We start from the raw sequence: 18,562 nt of genomic DNA, 5'->3' as shown, positions 1-18,562 counted from the left end.
ATGCTGCCACTTGGCAGAAATAGCCACAGTGTACAGTATGGTGAGCAAGACTGTTGTACAGAAGGACCAAGCCATTGATTTTCAGAGCCAGAAGTGATGGTTGCTCAGTTTGTATAGCACTGTAGTATTTTAATATCAAGAAACTCTCCCTTGTACTTACCACTCGTTTTGAAGCAAGTTAATTACCTGATGGGAACCCATGCAGGATGCTGAGATTATTACACACTACTTTATTTATTGAAAGTTATTTTATGAAAGCTCTCCTGTGTCTCAGCATAACCAGTGATCCTTTTCAAGGCATTCTGTCGGAAACAACCATCGATAGCAGCAAAACTGGTCAGCTAGTTGAAGAGTTACCCGTAGTAACCAGCTGATCAACATCAAAAATTGCTGTAAGATCTATCTGAATGATACTCAGTTTTGCAGGAGGAAGAGCCACAAGAAGAGCAAATGCATTGTATAAGAAATGGATAAGCTTTAGAAATAGCCTGGAAATGCTGATTCTCTTTCATGTGGCCTGACTTGTAAAATCTACCTCTTCACTCTCTTGTGGAAAGCAGTGATAGGAAGGAAGAAGAGTTATTAGCTTACCCTTCTCCTGTTCCCCGGTACCCTACTTAAGATATTGACAGTTGTGGGTAAGCAGCTGTGAAGTGATCTGACCTGTGGTTACGTTTGCTTGCGCAGCCGTGCTCTTTGCTGGGCCAGTTGCTCTGGAGGAGATGGTCATTACACTTGCAATGAGAGAAAATGTGTTGCCACACGAAATAGCTTTACCTCTTTTTTGGTTTTGACTTTTCTTAAGTTGTGCAGTTCCCTTCATGCTAGTGTGGCTAGAGATGCACCCCTTGTGCTATGAGAGACCTTAGAACTCTCTTCCTCTCCTGTTCCCTCCTTCAGCTGGTAAATACATGGCCATAGGCGTTTGTAGTACATTAAACACCAGCTTTCATTTAACTTTAATTATATGTGGAAAAATGTGAGGGTCATGCTGATATATGCCTGCTGCTGCTAATCTGACTGAATATATCCTCATGATACACTTCATGAATTGGTTGGGTCAGTTTTGTGAACCAAATGTTGCCTTCTGTTACGCTAGAGGATATATCAGGGTTGAAAGCAGTTGAATTGAGTCATTCTATGGATCAAGTGCTTGTGTAAAGTTGGACATTTTTTGCTTTTTACCTAGCCTTACAAATCCATGCCAAAAAAACCATTAAAAAATCAGACAGTGAATACCTAATCCATTCTTTATGTATTTTTTCAGTCTTAGTGTAGGGAAATGCTATTTTCTTCTTCAATTTCCAAATTCATATGTAATATTAGGATATACAATGACAAAATGAAACCCCACATTCCCTGTCATTTTTGTCTAGGGGACCAAGCTTGTAAGTTCTGTCATCATTTCACCGTTTGCTCTCTATCCAAGGTGTACGACTCCTTGAAGTCACAGGAAAATGAGTGCATTAGAAACTTCTTTCGGGGAGAGGGAGGTGTTGATTTGTTGTTTGCTTGTTTTTTTTCAGGTGGCTACCTGAAAGGAAATACGTTCTTCATTTTACACGCTATTGAAGAACAGCACAATTGTAGTGAAAAGTTTATTTGGGGGGTTATTTTTTGGTTCTTTTATTTTTTTCCATAATTCTTTAATAGGAAAAAAAGGATTGGATGTATGACTTCCAGTTGGACTCTAAACAATCTCAGAACTCAGGCAGTCTGCTCTGTGTTTCTGCTTGCCTGTAATGTAATTCTTACCTGGTAAATGATAAAGACATCCAGGCAAAGTGATGGTTTTCTAGGAAGTTAGTATAATTGTTTTCTTCCTTTGGGTATTTTTTCCCTCCTGTGGTCTTTTATTTCCTGGCATTTCACACACACGCTCATACACATGCCCCCAAAGACCCCCAACCCAAACAAGTGGTCTTTATAATCACTGAAGACTATGTGGCTAGATAGGTGAAGGACCTTAAGATTTACTGATCTTCTGCTAGATAGAAAAGTTACTTGACATGACATGCTTTGTTCCTTCTTGCACAAATGAAAATGAAGGAAGTCGAAGATTGTGCAGTATAAATAGGTTTAATAAAACTAAAATCGTGCATATAAATATGTTTAGCACAAAAGTACTTGCTGATAAAGTTACAGACCTGGAACATAGCTTTACTTTGGGGTTTTTCTGTTTGTTTGCATGTTATTTGGTTTTTCTTGTCAGTAATGGTAGCATTCATACCACTCTAAGTACCTCCCTGCGCTCTCAGGCTTGCATCTGATCACCTTTCTTCTAAGGGTTTATAAAATGTAGTGAAACACGTACAAGTATGGAAAAGCATTTTGCCTAATGGTTCCAGTTAGTTGGAAGGAGGTGAGGAAGATAAGGAAGATGGAAAGAAGGAGAGATGCTGAAGAAATATTGTCATATATCTCGTAGATTCGATCCCAGCGTGTTGCGACACAAACTGCGCCATGGCTGAGACATCTACCTGTCGTGGGGCACATCCACGGGGCATGAACGGGTTTCACTGAATACTTAACTGCCCGTCATGGCCCTGTCATGATGCCTGTGAGTGCTTCCTGTAAGAGTAGCTGGTAACTTGGTAAGCCTGTTCTGAGATGCAGGCAGGCAGTAGGGAGTTGACATAGAGAGGTTTGGGGAGTGATGCTGAACGCTGATCTGCACCTGGAGGGCGTGCTGTAACTGCTAGGCTGCTTGGCAGCCCAGAGAGGGAAACTACCACCGGGTTACGAGTCTATTGCCTGCTTATTTTTTCCAGATGAGACTGATGAATTTGGGCTGAATTCATGAATTCCAGAGTTGCTGCAATCATGTTTTCAAGCAGCTCATTCTTAAAGAATAAATATGTTAGTTACATTTACTCCCAAGTGATTTGCCGTAGCAACTTACGGCCAAGCAATTTACCTCAGAAGTCGTACTTCCTTCACCACCATGTATTGCAGATGCACAACAAACAGATCTGTCTTATCACAGGAGATCCATAATCTGTGGGAATTTGTAGCCACAAAAGCAAGAAGTGCATTTTTCCCTTTTGGGTTTTGATTAGTATTTATTTTCTATAGATGCCAACCTGCCTGCAGAATAGTATGCCTGGGGCCCTATGCCCTCAGTAAAGGACTGACTGTTTTTTCATGGTGTAGGTGATTGGGAACTTAATTATTGATGAATTCAGAGGAAGAAAATATAAGACTGTATAATGTTTTTTCTATCAGATTAGTAAAGGTATTTTGCTTATTGGTGTAGGCAAAAAGTCAAAATAGGGTTGCTTTCTTTTAAAGGGATGTATGCAGGGGGAAATATTTTCCCTCACATAGATGGCAGAGCAGCTTGTTCGTGGTAGTATATCTCTGTGTGTATCCACATACACAACACTAAAGTGTGTGCATACAAATGTAGACAAACTGGTATATTTATGGTTATTTATACAACGAAAGGAAGCCCAAATTGCAGATAATAAATACTGAAGGTGTTCAGATTGGTTCCGTTGGGAACAGCCTTGTTATGTTGTGTACTAATACTTCAGTTTGGTTGCTTTTTTGTGTGGTACTTTGTATTAATTCACCTGTTCTGCCTCATGTTCATAAAGAATGGTTAGTTAGGGATTAAACTGTGTGAGTAGGGAGATTACGGATTAAAATGTGTGATTAAGCACTTGGAGGCTATCCGGCCAGGGTTAGGAACAGAATTGATTTGTGGGCTTGTGAAAACCAAGTAAATAAGAAAGAAGAATATGCAATGATTTGTTTGTACGTATGTATTTGAATACCCGTCATATCTTAAAATGGATGTTGAATAAAACACTGTGATTTGATTGACTGGAAAATGTCTGTCTCCGACTGTTTGCAAATAAAAGCTTCATTCTTACTCTGGAAATTGTGGCATGCCCCTTAAAATAGCAGCAAGATTAACCGTGAATTGATGGGTCTCTTTAAAAGTAGGTTTGTCTGCACTTGTCACATCGTAAATAATGACTTTTGTATCTAATGCGTTACACGTGGCATTTAGAGAACACTTCAGGACTGCAAGCCCGTGTGAGAGCAAATTAGATCAGAAGCCAGAAAGAAATGAAGACTTTAATCAGCATTCATTATTTATTCCTATATCCTGAGACAATTATATATGCCAAATGCAGGGCTTTAATCAAATAATGATTAAAACATTCAGGTCTCACCTATGTAGTTAGATGCATCGACCCAAATTTCAGGCATCCAAGGGGAAAACGCTGTAGTTTGTGCAGCTGATAGAAGCGCTCTGTTCCCACCCCCTGCTGTAATTAATTTGGCCAGCCATCCATTGTTTGTTTTTTGTCACTTTCTTTGTTTTGAGAAGTTCCCCCGTCTGCTGTTCATAGCGTGTTTTATGATAAACAAGAGGATCCTTTTTATTTGTCTGCCTTTTTCTTCTTTGTAGCTAACTGCCAAGCCACCTGAATAAATCAAGTGCTCACAGGGTCCCCAAATAAACACATCTTTTGGTACGGGTAAGCGCAGTTAACTGGACGGAGGCAGATGAAACTAATTCCTCTTCATTTTGTCTTCTTTTGTAGTTAATCTGCTGGACTCAAAAACAATTCAAGGGGAGCTGGGCTGGATCTCCTACCCATCACATGGGGTGAGTTCACTAGACTGTGAAATAGAAAAGTGCTGCTACAGACCAATGTGCTATTTAACCATTGTTTCCTCTTCAGAGGACACCGTGCAATAGCCCTAGTTCTTTGGAGCTTCAAAAATAGCCTGCTCTAAAGTTGCAATATGTAGCTTATGTAGCCATGGTGCCTTCTCTTTTGAACATGCATTGCACGGCATGCGATCCCTGGGAAGAGCTCTGTCTGGTTGGAGAAAATGAAAGCAAGAGGTGCATTGAACAAAAGAATGTAATAAAGAAATTCCACTTTAGGTATTGTTCCCTCTTCTGTCACAATGTGTATTTTGAGAAGGTATCATGGGACTGTTCCATAGTGTTACTTGCTAATTTATGCAGATAGAAGTAGCGGAAGGTGAAAAATATGTGGACATAAGCGGGTGTTGTAAGTATGTGATAACTTTTGCGCTAAATTGTTCAAGTACCGTTACTAATGAGATAATATATTATTAAAGAAATGTCTAAATAGTGTTCTTGACCTGTTTTTTCCTAATTTGCTGTGTATCCAGGTTTAATAAATCTAGACATTCTATTTGGAGAAGTAGAAGTGCAGCCTTAACACATCTGTGCTGTTGAACTTTGCTAACTCCATCATTTTTACATAACATTTGCCAGCAGACTCTTTAAAATTCATGATGGCTTAGTACCAGTGCGTAACCATCCATTGGTGCTGATATCTGGTCACTCCCCAGCTTCTTTTTTTCTATGGAATGTGTATATGTGTTTGTGTGTAGGGACAATCCATTACTCTTTTAAGACATTGCATAGTGCAGGTATGTAAGGAGGCTCCTGCATTCTGTCCCTGGCGCAAACCCCACTCCCATTTCTCAGGCTGAATTCCTGGTTTCTGGAACTTCCCTCATTCTCAGAAAGGGCTGTGCCATCAAATCTTTGCTGAAAGAAGACACTTAAGAGACCTGTGGCTCCTTCTCTTGCTGTGCTGTCACTGGTGCCTACTCTTTAAGGTGCTTTGCTTCCTTCCTCTATGACTGTCTTACTTTGGTTTTCTACCTTTAGAATGACAACTCTGAGAAGTCTTCATGTGCCTGTGTCTTCTACCCAATGAGTAAACCTCTGTCAGAGGGTACTGGCATTTCTAAGTCCTTGAGAAATGCTGTCTCTAGTCCTGATAAGGGTGAGAAGTTGCTATCTAAGAGTCCAGCAACTGTCCTTTTTCCAAACCAACTGCAGTTTGAATTCTCGCTGTTGGCAGGTATTTGCTCATTGGTTTGTCTGTAGGATCATGAAAGTCCACGTTTTGATTATTCTGTGGCTTTGGGCAAGCTTTTACTTCACCTTTATCACTTTTACGGATTACAGAGATTAGTGGTAATAGTACTTTTGCATCTCTGCCTCATGGGATTCAGTTGTTTACATTTAAGAAGTGCCTTATTGATGTTAAGTGTTATGCAGGTGTTTAGCAGCATTTAAGGATTAAGGCTTGGTTTATTTTTTGAGTTTACACATGGATCTCTTCCTGTGTCTCTCAACAAATTGTTCCGTTCTCATGGGGAAGAAGTGGGAAGAGGGTTCATGTTTCTTTCTAGTGGTGGTTCCTGCTGGCTTTTCCCAATAAGAAACCTCTATAAACAGGATGTCCAAGAGGGAACTCTCCAGCAGTTTCTAGCTCATCATTTTTTTCTTGTCTTCACTTGCAATTTTGGTCCTAGATTGTTTCCCCCCTCCTCTGCTTTACTCTTCTGCTCTGTTCATCTTGCAGCTGTGCAGCTCTGCTGCTCTGCTCCCTGCAGCTGTGCCTTTCTTGCCTTGGATGCCTAAAGCAGTTGGTAGGGAATGAGACAGGGTACCTTGGGGGCTATAAGAAAAACAGATGTGCTACATCAGCCTACCAAAAAGGGCCTCCACATCTCTGAAAGCAGTTTTATTAGCTTTTGCAAGTTTTTGTCAGGTAAATCCAGCACAACTTGCGTGTGTCTGTGCATGCTGTTCCTATTTACTGTAGTATCCACGGATATTGAAGCCAAAGTAAATTTCAGTACACAGAGTGTACTGATGTTCTTACATGTTAATGAAATTCTTAGTTAAAAATCACATGGTAGTAAATTAATGTAGATCATGTACTGTGAGTGTTTTTGTAAGAGAACTGAGACTAAACTGCAGCCTTCAAAATGCTGTGAAGTTTTAAGCTTACATATTGAAGCATGAGTGTGCAGTATAGAAATAGTAGCATTTATTCTATCTAAATTGGCATTTTGCTGTAAAACGATGACAACTTGAACATCGTGTGAAAGAGACGCCTTCTTTTTACAGCCTTTTATTTATAGTCAATTAATGAAACCTGGTAAATACGGCTGCATCTATCTCTGCGCTAACTAAAATATGAACTTAAACTTTAGTGGGAAAACATTATAATAAAGATGTCACATCATATTGAAAAATTGCTAATAGCATGGTGGTGATTTACGGAGTAGAGCTAATAGAGCTACACTGGAGGCTGTGATTCACAAATGAGTATATTGGTGGTGTGCCAATTCTCCTCCAGCTTGCAGCAGTGTTCTCATCTGAAGCCATGAATGTCAGTACACTGCAGCCAGTGACTTATGGAATTCCTAAAAATAATTTAGCTGAAGTGTTTAATAAGCCTCTTACTTGGTTAATAATTTTATCTTATCAATATGTGATATTGATTGATTTCTGGCAAAATGACCAAAATGGATTTGTTGTCATTTTCAATATTCTTCTTTATTCTTTTAAGTCTGCCTTGACATATATAACAACAGCTTTCCAGAAACTTGTGGATATTCATGTTAAGATTTATAGATCACTGGTATTCAAAGATTTCTGTGTCCCACATAAGAACACGCTAATGGCAGTGTTTTAGACCGTGGTTAATAATATCACCCTATAAGAATGTGATCTCTCCTTGAACCATCCCACACAACCACAGTCTTGGCGTCAGTAATGCTGGTCTGGTCAAGCTCATTAAAATCCCTGAAGTACAAAACGTCAGCCCCTCTAGATAGCAAGGCAATGGAATTGGAAAATATAATGGGTGGGCTTTGCTGATGCTTGAGCGTGATTGGCAGCAGCCACAAGGCCTCTGTCCTGTACTACCATCTCCAGCACCTGCCTAGGCAACCTTTTTGTGATGCCAATCAGTCAAATACCAGTTCCATTTCTATAGGTTTCATTAAAGGGGAAAGAAAGAAGAGCTACTTAGTCTGTGCAGAGTATATTATTGATATGCTGATTAAGCATAATGCAAGTGATCATTAACTGCAATTCACGTAAATTACAGCAGCACAGATGTGGGGGTTGGGAGGATGGAAAAGCAAGTCACTTTAATAATATACAATAGAAATGTGATGGATTATTCATGCAGGACAAAAAGAGTACAGTCTGAATCCTGCTCTGCATATTCATGCCAGAAGTTGTACTGGTTTCAGCATCATTTTTTTTTAGGAAGATAAGATGTATCTTATTTGATTCCTGCTCCATGTTCTTTGAAAGTTTTGGAGAAAAAAATAAGGAATTGTGACATAATTGCAGTGCATCGTTCTGCTGTCACCCTACTTGTGACTGGTCTTTATATGGTTATCATTCATATTTACAGACTGGACATTTTGGGGCACTTTTTATGTAGTTGGTAGAAAAGAAAGCATGGGAAATTATGCTTATCTTGTTTTGCTTGTAGCTTGCAAAGCGAGTCGTAGAATCATAGAATAGTTAGGGTTGGAAAGGACCTTAACATCATCCAGCTCCAACTGCCCTGCCATGGGCAGGGACACCTCACACTAAACCATGGCACCCAAGGCTCTGTCCAACCTGGCCTTGAACACTGCCAGGGATGGAGCAGTCACAGCCTCCCTGGGCAACCCATTCCAGTGCCTCACCACCCTAACAGGAAATCATTTCCTCCTTATATCCAATCTAAACTTCCCCTGTTTAAGTTTTAACCCCGTTACCCCTTATCCTGTCACTACAGTCCCTAATGAAGAATCCCTCCCCAGCATCCCTGTAGGCCTCCTTCAAATACTGGAAGGCTGCTATGAGGTCTCCACGCAGCCTTCTCTTCTCCAGGCTGAACAGCCCCAACTTTCTCAGCCTAAAATCCTCTGACATTTGTTACTATCATATAATAGATAATTGTGAAAAAGCCCAAACAATTAAAAATAAAACCCAATCAAAAAAACCCAACCAAAACCCAACCACAACATGTTCTGTACAAGACCAAAGTTAGTAAATTGCTGGCAAAATTGAAAAGGCTGGTTGGGAAATAAAGATACTGTGTTTGATTGTGACAGTTTTCTAGGTCCCTAAGTTTCTTCCAAAGCATCTGATTTCTTTGAGAGCTGGCTGTGCTCAGTACCTTCAACTTTTGGGCACGTACTTGAGCTGCTGAGTATACGCTGAAGTGCTTTGAAAATGTGGAGTGAGTTACTTTGCTTTTCCTTAGCGGTTGCTCTCATGATCCTTTGAACAAGGCAAGCTGATCATCTCAGTAATGGAAACTGGTTCGTAAGTATTGGAGAAGGATAACATTCCCTATTCTGTAATGGTTTGTGCTGGGAAGGCTGGAGCATGCGTGACTGAGATTATTAGAGCTTTTCCATCAACCAAAATTGGGTTAGAATGCAAAAATTCAAGTGAAAATTAGGAAAATACCTCCTTTCTTATATTTCAAAAGCCTGAAAGTAGTTTGTCACATTAGACTGTATTACTGCCAACCCATGGTGGTGGCAGTCTCCCTGGCCTCATTTATTCTGGTTTCAGTAGTCGGCTGATGTGTGGCACTCTATAAACTTTTTGGCCTCTTTTCTTGTGGGATATCATGGACATGGTGACTGCAGAAGAGTCCGACTACATAAGCATTGGGATAGCCCTTGTGACTAGATGACAGTAGAGGAGAACTTGTGTGGAGTCACTTTTTGGCTGTGAGTAAGTTGTACTCAAGGAAACTGCATCCAAGAATCAGTTCTTCACCTCGCTATGAAGTGATTTATGTGGAAGACGTTTTCAGGATTAATAAGGATTTCCATGACTGGCAGAAATAATGAGGTTTGTTTTCCTGTGGCTTTGTGCTTTGTGGTTAATTGCATCCTGTGACTGAAGGGTTTTTGCATTAGGTCCTTAGTGCCAGTGGGTTTCCTGGTGCCACGCTTCAGCTGGGCACAGAGCGAGTGTCTCTTCCTGTACATGTGTCTCATTTTCACACCACTGAAGAATCTTAGGACAGCTGAGATGTCAAAAAAAAAACAACAAAACAAACCCTTAAAACTGGCCAACAAATATAAACCAACCTGATTTTAGTTTTCTTCTGATACTGATTGACATCTTAGACTGTATTCATTTTTTGTCTGAGACATCAAACTTATCTTGTCAGCTTCTGAGTGATACTGTATCCGAAGTATGTCACCAAGTGGTTGTGAAAATGAGTTTCAAAGTAAAATGAATGATATCAAACAATTGGCATAAGACAAAGGATTGAAACTGAAAGGTATCTTTGTAAAATAAAAAATGAAGTCCTTTTTTTATCAAAATGAAACCTGGCATGGGATGCTATTACATCCTTTCTTTTTCCTACTCGTTAACACTGGAATTTCCTAAGTCCTTAAAACAATTCATTCTGTTAAAACCAAAATTTATCCATGTTTTGCTTCAGCTCTGCTTTCCTTACGACTTCATATATTTCCTACTGTCACCCTGCCTTTCACGACCGGTGTATCAGGTCTGAAATGCAAGCAGACTGTTTTGGCGATTGAAAGTCAAACGGATCACTTGGAATTCTGGTTTTGTGAATCACCAACTTTGTTTCATCTTACACTGAATGGTTGATTGAGAAAGTAATATTTTTGGCTAATATTCTCTGGTTTTACTCCCCACTACGATATTTGCTTTGGGCTGCACTTTAAAGTGTATTTGTTTCATTTTATTCTCCTCTTTCAATGATAATGAGACAGTGTTGAAAAAAGGAGTGCACTTTTACTACAGCTTTTTCAAGTTCTTCCCTTCACCTCCTATTTTCTATGATCAAGCATGTGCTGTTTCTCTCTTAGACTTTTCTTTTTTGCTACTAGAATAAAACTGCTTGAATTTATTTTTGTTACTGTGAGGTAAATGATTTTGCCTTGGAAAGGGGCATTTCAAGATTCCTGCCTTTTCTGAACTAAAATCTCTTCACTCACACTCAGAGCCTTGAATCAGGATTGCAGGGGTGGTTTCTTCAGTGTGTGGGTGCTGCTTTTGCAAGACATCTGAACATGATGAAAAATACATTTATTTGTACTGTATTTTTGCCCCTTCTGATAGGTATTACATTCACCATGATACAGCTATGAGATATACCAGATGATTATTTTAATTACATGAATATTGTTAAACTGATGACAGCATTGTTTAGTGCTGCTTTCTGAATATAATGTGAATGTTTTCTTGCTGACTTCACATGCGAGTAGTGAAGGGTAGAATATACTTTTGGTGTACTTTGGCTGGCTTTGGCTGTTTCATCTGCGTACTGTCTTCAGCAGCTTGCGTTAAGCATGCATTTAAAATGGAAGTTTAACTAAAAAGAAATAGGTGGAATTGACTGAACAGATGGGGGAAATGATTTGGGGGAAAGAAAAATAATTGAGATCATCGTGCATATTATCTTTATGCCTGTCTTTTGTTAGGAATTGTTACCAGAAAGAAATGCCTTTTTAAAATGTGGAGCACTGTGATATTCTTTAGATGAATTGTTTTGATCACTGTAGTCTGTAATGCCGTATGATCATAATGGCATTGTGTTTTGGTACGTTTTCAAAACAGCTTTTAACTTGATCTAAAGTAAGAAGTGTGCTCATTTCCATTCTGTGTTCATCATTAAGGAAAGGGGAAAGCCTTTTTTCTTGTTTCTTTTGAAGCAAACATTTTACCATATTCAAATTATGAGATTTTATATATATATATATATATATAAAGTAACAATAACAAAAAAGCTAAAGGTGCAATAAGTGCAGTGCCTTTGTACCATTTTTTATAATGCAAATACAGGACCCCCCCCTCCATTTCATTAGCCTCATCGGTCATGTTACTTACTGGTAATAGATTGCTGAAAGTTGGGGATTGGTTTTCTGCGGTTTCAAGAACAAAAAAAGGGGGGCGGGGGGGAAGTTTTGGCTTCTATTCCAAGAGTTAAATAAAGACCTTATTTAGAGTTGGAATTGCAGCTTCCAATTTTTCTCTTTAACTTTTCAAGCTTAGAAACGACATCCTTCTCCTCATGGGCAGACTTTTATGTCTGTCAGCATACACGCAGGTCATCGGTGAGAAGTTCTCTCAAATGGCCTTATCGCCAGAAGATCTTTTTACCTTAGTAAAGAAATGCTTGCTTTATAATTTGATTAATCTTCTTTTGTGCTGAATTTATTTGCGTAAACCAGAATCTAGAACAGGGTAAATATGGTGACTGCCATGAAATGCAACGTTATTTATCACAGGGGCACACTGCAGTCGGTTTTAAGACTGGTTTTATAGCATCAGGATGGCAAGAAAAGTAACTCCAGTCTCCAGTTAAAAATGCTTATAAGCGCTTTTGCCTGATAGATTTGCTGTGGATATGGGTTATTTTTTATGGTCTAAATAGTTTTGGTAGGTAATTTATTCTGGATATATATATATATATCTCCCCAGATTTCTGAAAATACCCATTGTGAAATGGTTGTCGGTGTAGAACAGTATTCAAATTGTTCTTTTAGACGGCACTGGAAAGCAGGCGTGTAAGTGCACCGACAGCTGCTGGCTCCTACGCTAAAACAGCGAGACCGAGGGTGCAGAAGGATCTAGGCAGGAGGTTCAAGCCCCGTTGCTTGCTTTGCACCCCCCCAACCTCTCCAGGTTTGTGCAGACAGCCCGAGGACCCTGTTGATTTCCTAGCTTCGCACACTTTAACTTCTCCCGAGTCATGTTCCAAGCTTTCCCGTTAGCTTTTGGAGACCGTAAGCAGAAGCAAGCAGCAGCAGCAGCGGGGAGCGGGAGGCTGGCTTCCGGAGGTGCGCGGGTGCCGGCGGGGCTGCGGCCGATGCGGGCTTGGTCCTGCGTCTGGAGGGAAGGTGAGCAGCCGCGGGGAGGGATGGGGGACACCCAGGAGAAGGCCTGTGCGGGAGCTCCTTCCTTTCCTCCCTCCCTCTCGGAGCCTGCGGGCTGGTACCGACCAAACAGCAGAGAGGTGCTGCGGTCCTCCGCAGAGCTGACCGCTCCGCCGGCCCCTCGCAGCGTGACCCCGGGGGGTTCAGGCCCGTTTGCCAGCAGTAGGGCCGCCGCAAAACACGCGGCAGGTTTCCCCGGGGATGCAGGCGGCCGTCGGGGATGGGCAGGCGCTGCGGTGCCAGCACGGGAGTGGGTATTGGTGGAGGAGGAGTACCGCGGGGCGTCTGACCCGTCTAAGCCTGCCCCTCACAACCCGCTCAGCGTGGGCAGGCAAAGCCCCTCGGGCGACGGTGGGATTCAGCTGGGTTTCCTCCCTTGCCAGGGGGGCACGGGGTGTGGGATGGGTAGGGCAGTGTTTCAGGTAACACTTTGCCCTCCTATTAATAGTAGTCACGGTATTACTCGAGAGCGAGGGGGAGGCGTGGGTCCAATGCGGTCTCGTTTAGCTCGGAGCGAAACACTCCAGCTCCTCGGGCGTCCCCACTCGTCCCGTCCCGTCCCGTCCCGACGCCGGGAGCTGCGCGGGCGGCTCGGCAGGTGGCGCTGTTCCTACAGCGCGGCCCCCGCTGTGCCGGGCCAGGCTGGGCTGCGCCTCTGGCAGCGACCCTCGCCCTCGGGCATCGGGGGATGTGGGCTATGGGCAACACCTTTTGGCTCCCGCATGGTTGGGCTCGCCGTGTCCTTTTAGGCGTGCCGCCAGCGCCAGAGCATAGCAAGTATTGCAGGTCCTCATAGGCTTTGAGTAGGTGTTACAGTGAAATGAATGTTTCCTCCTTGTGTTCTGCTTTTAATCAGCGGCTGAGCTCTATGAAGGATATGCTAGGGTTAAGGGCTCCTTGCACTGTGTATAGATACTATCTTATACATAATATGGTGATGAAATCTGTGAGTTTTACTCGGTGACATTTGGTCCTTGCATCTGTGTGTTAGTTTTCCCTGCTGAACTGCTGTTCCTCGATGTCTCTCAGGCTAGAACTTCATTTCCAGCTGTTGGATTTGCAGAGGCCCCCAAGGATAATTAAGACATGCAGAATGATTGCTAGTTGTCTGTTAGCGCAAGTACATATGGATGAGTGCTGCGCTGCTATGTGGTTTGTGTGCTGTTAGGTTGAGACAAGTAGGGGCAGTCAACACCATGCCTCCTCAAGTGCCTGACAATTGATTTTACTTAGACTCCAGGGAAAAAGATTGAATCACTTTATGTTCTTATTTTAAAACCAAATTAAAACCTAACCCCAAAGTGAACCTTCTACATTGACAGGACAGTTGCTGTTTACAGTAGCTGAAGTTTAATTTCTGAATTGGATGTCAACATTTACATAGAGTGCTCTTGGCACAGAAAAGCCATGGAATCATAGGAACTAGTATCCTTCATCAGTTGTTAATCTTAGAGCATTACAGGTAGATTTTGACCACCAATTCTTTAATTCTAAGCGCCTGCTTGGACTTGATTGACAATGACAAAAAACTGTGGTGAATTAACTCCTTTCAAGTTCTGATGTTGCCCCAAAGTTATGATTGATGAGAGGGGTTGATGATGGCAATGTTGGTTATGGATCAGGCAGCAGAAAGGCATAAATCTGAATCTAGTTTTCATTTGGAATCTTTTTCAGGGTTTGATACTGAAACGTGTCTCTGTTTCAGGGATGTAGGTTGTCAGAGAAATAATAAAATGGTGCTTCAAACAGTTTCCAAGGGGTCATTGACTCCATCCAATTGCTAGACTATTGCTAACATCGCATCAGGTCAGGAGCAGTGGTTTTGGATAATGAAGTCAAGGAAGCACAAGAAGATGGAGATACCAGAGCCTCTCCAGGCAGCCTGTTTCAGTTCTGCACAGGCTTCTTGTGGACAGAATTCTGCCTGATACCTAATCTGAATGTCTCAAGACACAGATTGTGGCTGTTTCCTCTTCTTACAGCAGCTGCTTCTACCGAGGAGAGGTTGACTGTGTTAAGTCCCTTTCAGGTTGTTGCAGTCTGTTATTAAATCACTCCTTAGCCTTTTCTCTTTACAAGAGTGAGCAGCCTCTGCTTCCTCACATATTGTGCTTTTGTCCTCTAGCTGTCTTGGTATTGAGCAATCTTGTTAGGTATGATGCCATGATTATTGCCATACTCGCTTCCTTAGCTGGGAGAGATGAACATGTGGAAAACCTCTACTAGAATGGCAGGAAAAAACCAAGGCTGGGATGAAGTAAGAATATAATGTGCTTCATCTGGGAAACTGATCAAGTGGTTTTTGTATAGAAACAGTTCACAAGCCACAGTATATTCTATTCTACATTGCTTTTATCACCCAGGGTTTTGACAAGTAGAAGCTAAATGGGTTCTGGAGGAGTTGCTGAAAAGAGAAGATAACAGCGTACTATGGCTTACTTCTCCACCGCTCTAAAAATGAGAAGTCTGGTCCGACACTATTTTTGTTATCCAAAAGACATGGGAGACATGGAGACATGTTTGTCTAGAATCTAAATGTTTTCAAGGCCTTTTCCAAACTTAAGAGCTTTTTCCATGATAGCGGAAAATCTTAAGCTCCTGTTTGTTGCCCGAAGGGGGTATTTGATTTATTTAAGGTGCAGTAGCAGGAGTCCTGTTTGGATTTGAGTGAGTTTTATTTGTTTTCATCTTTTTTAAAGGCAAACAGGTTACCTGAGGTTGGATAGGGCATAAAAAAAGAAGGGTGAGGAAGCAGTGGCAGCTGAAGATGAGAACTCAGTAGTATTTAGCTTCTGCAGGAGGGAGAGAGATTAGGTTAACTTCTAGCTTCCCTGTTACTTTGACTCCTTCCTTCATATTGCAGAGATGGATTCAGTGACATTCATGCCTGTTGTCTGTTCAAAAGTCTGCCTCTGTGAACCTCTGTGTAAATATTTACCAGAAGCTCAAGCAAACCGGAATCTCGCTTTCACACTCTCCATTTGATGTTAATGCACAGTTAAAATCCCAACCAGAACTTCAGAAGTTAATTTTTTTTCCCGGCCATGTAGTTTGATATGTAACGTGCAATGCGTTCCGTCAAACTTATGGGACGTGTAACCTGGCAAATCAAACATCGCTACTGGAACTTGAGCATTTATGTTCCTTGATACCCTTGTGTTACCTGTTTAACTTTCACTGATATGTTTGTATCACTTTATTAATAAATGTAATGTATCCATGATGGTGATTTAATTTTGCTCTAAAACCTGGTAATAAACGTTTGAACTGTAGAGCATTTATGTAGAAGTGCTTTAGCCTGAAGAAATGTTTGGAGGGAAGGCTCAGGCGTTGGCGCTGTAATTCAGCAGCATGTATTCAGAAGTAAATGGTTTTCAGATTAGAACATCCTCTTAAAATGAAAACAGCCAGAGGGGTGAACGTTAATAAGGTTGGTAGAAAAAGTACTGTGTGGATGAAGGACAGGAGTGGTGAAGTAAGGCATAAAATAACTGTGCAGCCCAGGTGGAAACTTTCCTATGTGACTGAATTGCCAGGGTGGTAGGACTCCTGAATGATTATTCTCTTGTAGAATCGGAGTTAACTGGAGGTATCTCCAATGTATTTATGTGACTAACAGAGATATTCACTTTACAGCACAGAGGATAGGATTTGATGGACAGAGAACAGTTACCAAATCTTGGAGCAAACCACTTACTGAATGTCAGTACTGTCACGTCTTCAGTTTATGCAGTGTTTTAAGAGAAGGCTATATGCTCTGTCTTGCTGTAGATTATGGACTACCCCACTTCTGAGTTCTGAAACCGAGTGAATGGAGAACACTTTGGAACTACAAAGTAAATGCTGAGAGTTGGTATTCCTAAGATTTTAGGGAAACTAATAGACACATGGCATACTACATCTTGAAAATTAAGTTGTTGCATGTGACTGCACTAGTGCAGTGTCTTGATTTAGAAGGTGGAGGGCAGCATTAAACTCATAGAGCTGTCTTGGTTAAACCACTGTTACCAAAGATGCAAAGCGAAAGGCCTGCAATTTGTGTTATATAGGATGCAATGTAGTGGCTTTGAGGACTGAATAAAGAAAAGACAGTTTTACTGACTGGAAGTAATGCTTTGATCTGAAGAATGGCAGGTTTCTATATAGAAGGTGTAAAAGAATAATACTATTCATTGTTAGTAATATAATCTGTATTAAGTATATAATCTGTGTTATGTCTTCTTAAAACCAAAAAGAATTCAGCAGCAGAGCAAAGAAGTATCTGAACTGAAGGTATGCCCTTGGCCTCTTGCAATGACTGATGTACTAAAGTTTACAGGATTATGTCTGCCATCCTATTTTATGTTAAATATAAAATGTATATGTAACTGTTTCTGACCTGTTTGGAAGTGAACCTTTTCAAGCCATATGCATTTTAAGTGGTGCATGTTAGAGGTGTTTACAAACACTGGCCAAATGTGATGTAGCTTTGTTTGACCTGGTTTACTTAGTTGGGCTAAAGGCAGCGCTGTGGCCAAAATGAAATAAGTTTTGGCATGGCCACTTGCAATGTGTTTTATTTAGAAATCAAGTTGATTTAGCAACTAGGGCATTGTTTTTTTTTTTTCCTCTTTGGTTATGCCTTGTTTAGAAAAAACAATTTAAATACAGAGATTCAAATCTATTTGCATTCTCCTGTAAAACAGCGATTTTGAATTAAAACCTTACAAGGTCTTTTCAGTTTATTTGCCTGTTCAAATTCAGCAAAAGGCACTCATCCAGGAAAGAGCAAGGAAACAGACAAGAAACAGTCTGCTTATGATTTCTGTTGCTTACTTTCTCTATAAAACTATAAAAGGGGGTGAGTGGATGAGAAGAATAAAACTGCAAGTGATAGCATTCCATTCAGCTTACCTTTTTACTGCTAAATTCCCCTCAATCACCGTAACAGGAAGAACAGACGAGTCTTCCTGTCCCTGTTTCTTGCCAGTGAATGCTTTGGTCCAGTAGTTTCTTCTTGTTACCTATAATGAGATGCTACCAATTCCATGCAGGATTTTGCTGGATATAGTTTAGTGCCAGGCCCGGAGGCTCCTGAAGCCCTTGCAGGGTAGCAATAGGGTAGGAGTCTTCTCCAGTTCTCTGCTGAATTAACCATGTGTGTTCTCAGAGTTAACCAAGTGTGTTCTGGAAGAACATCATTTATATTGCCTTATACCTCAGCTGATCTTGAGCTGATTTGGGGACCGTGTGTCCAAGGCTGAAAGATCCTGTAGAGTGTGTTGTCAGTGCAAGTATATTCTTCATCTGAGGTGTTGGTACACACCTCTGGAACATGTATATAGAGATACATGCCTCTGGACATGGTATTACTAAAAGTTATGGTAATATATATATTTTTTTTAAATGGCTGTTTTCAACGTTATAATATTAGAATTGAATCCTGCCATGTTTTGTTTGATCCATTAAGGAAATAGGTTTTAATAATCCTGATAAAAAATCTGCTATTTTCCACCCATCCCTAATAGTTTCTGAGAGCTTTCTCTCTGATTCCAGCCACATTTGACTGTAGGGAGCCAGGCAGCTTAGTTCTCAAATATACTTCATTCCTGTGTTTCATGTAAACAGGACTTTGTTTTCTGTTGAGTAACCCCACTCAAGCTTTAGTTATTAACCTTTGCAGTATATACATGCAGGACAGCCATTATAAATATCCAGTTCAGGAGAATCATTTAGATAAAGCTCTGCATTCCTACAGCTAATATCATATAAGCATCAGATAAAAATCTGTATGAAGCCAGGCTTCCTTACTTCTCACATGCATAGGAATTACATTATTCTA

General features: G+C 41.0%; 1 protein-coding gene across 1 annotated transcript in view; it reads left to right on the top strand.

The window, feature by feature from the left end:
• EPHA3 (EPH receptor A3) overlaps positions 1–18,562 on the top strand; it is a 219,133-nt gene that overhangs the window by 12,858 nt on the left and 187,713 nt on the right. The window contains exon 2 of the mRNA XM_061342566.1: positions 4,560–4,624. The gene's annotated coding sequence lies outside the window, so the exon portion shown is untranslated. The remainder of the gene's footprint in view (positions 1–4,559; positions 4,625–18,562) is intronic.

This window comes from Neopsephotus bourkii, unplaced genomic scaffold (genome assembly GCF_033783945.1).
Source record: "Neopsephotus bourkii isolate Nb327-2 ecotype Australia unplaced genomic scaffold, CSIRO-AGI_Nbou_v1 NB_1797, whole genome shotgun sequence".
Classification (NCBI taxonomy): domain Eukaryota; kingdom Metazoa; phylum Chordata; class Aves; order Psittaciformes; family Psittacidae; genus Neopsephotus; species Neopsephotus bourkii.
Note: the sequence above shows the minus strand (reverse complement) of the source record. Positions and strands in the feature narration are given on the sequence as shown.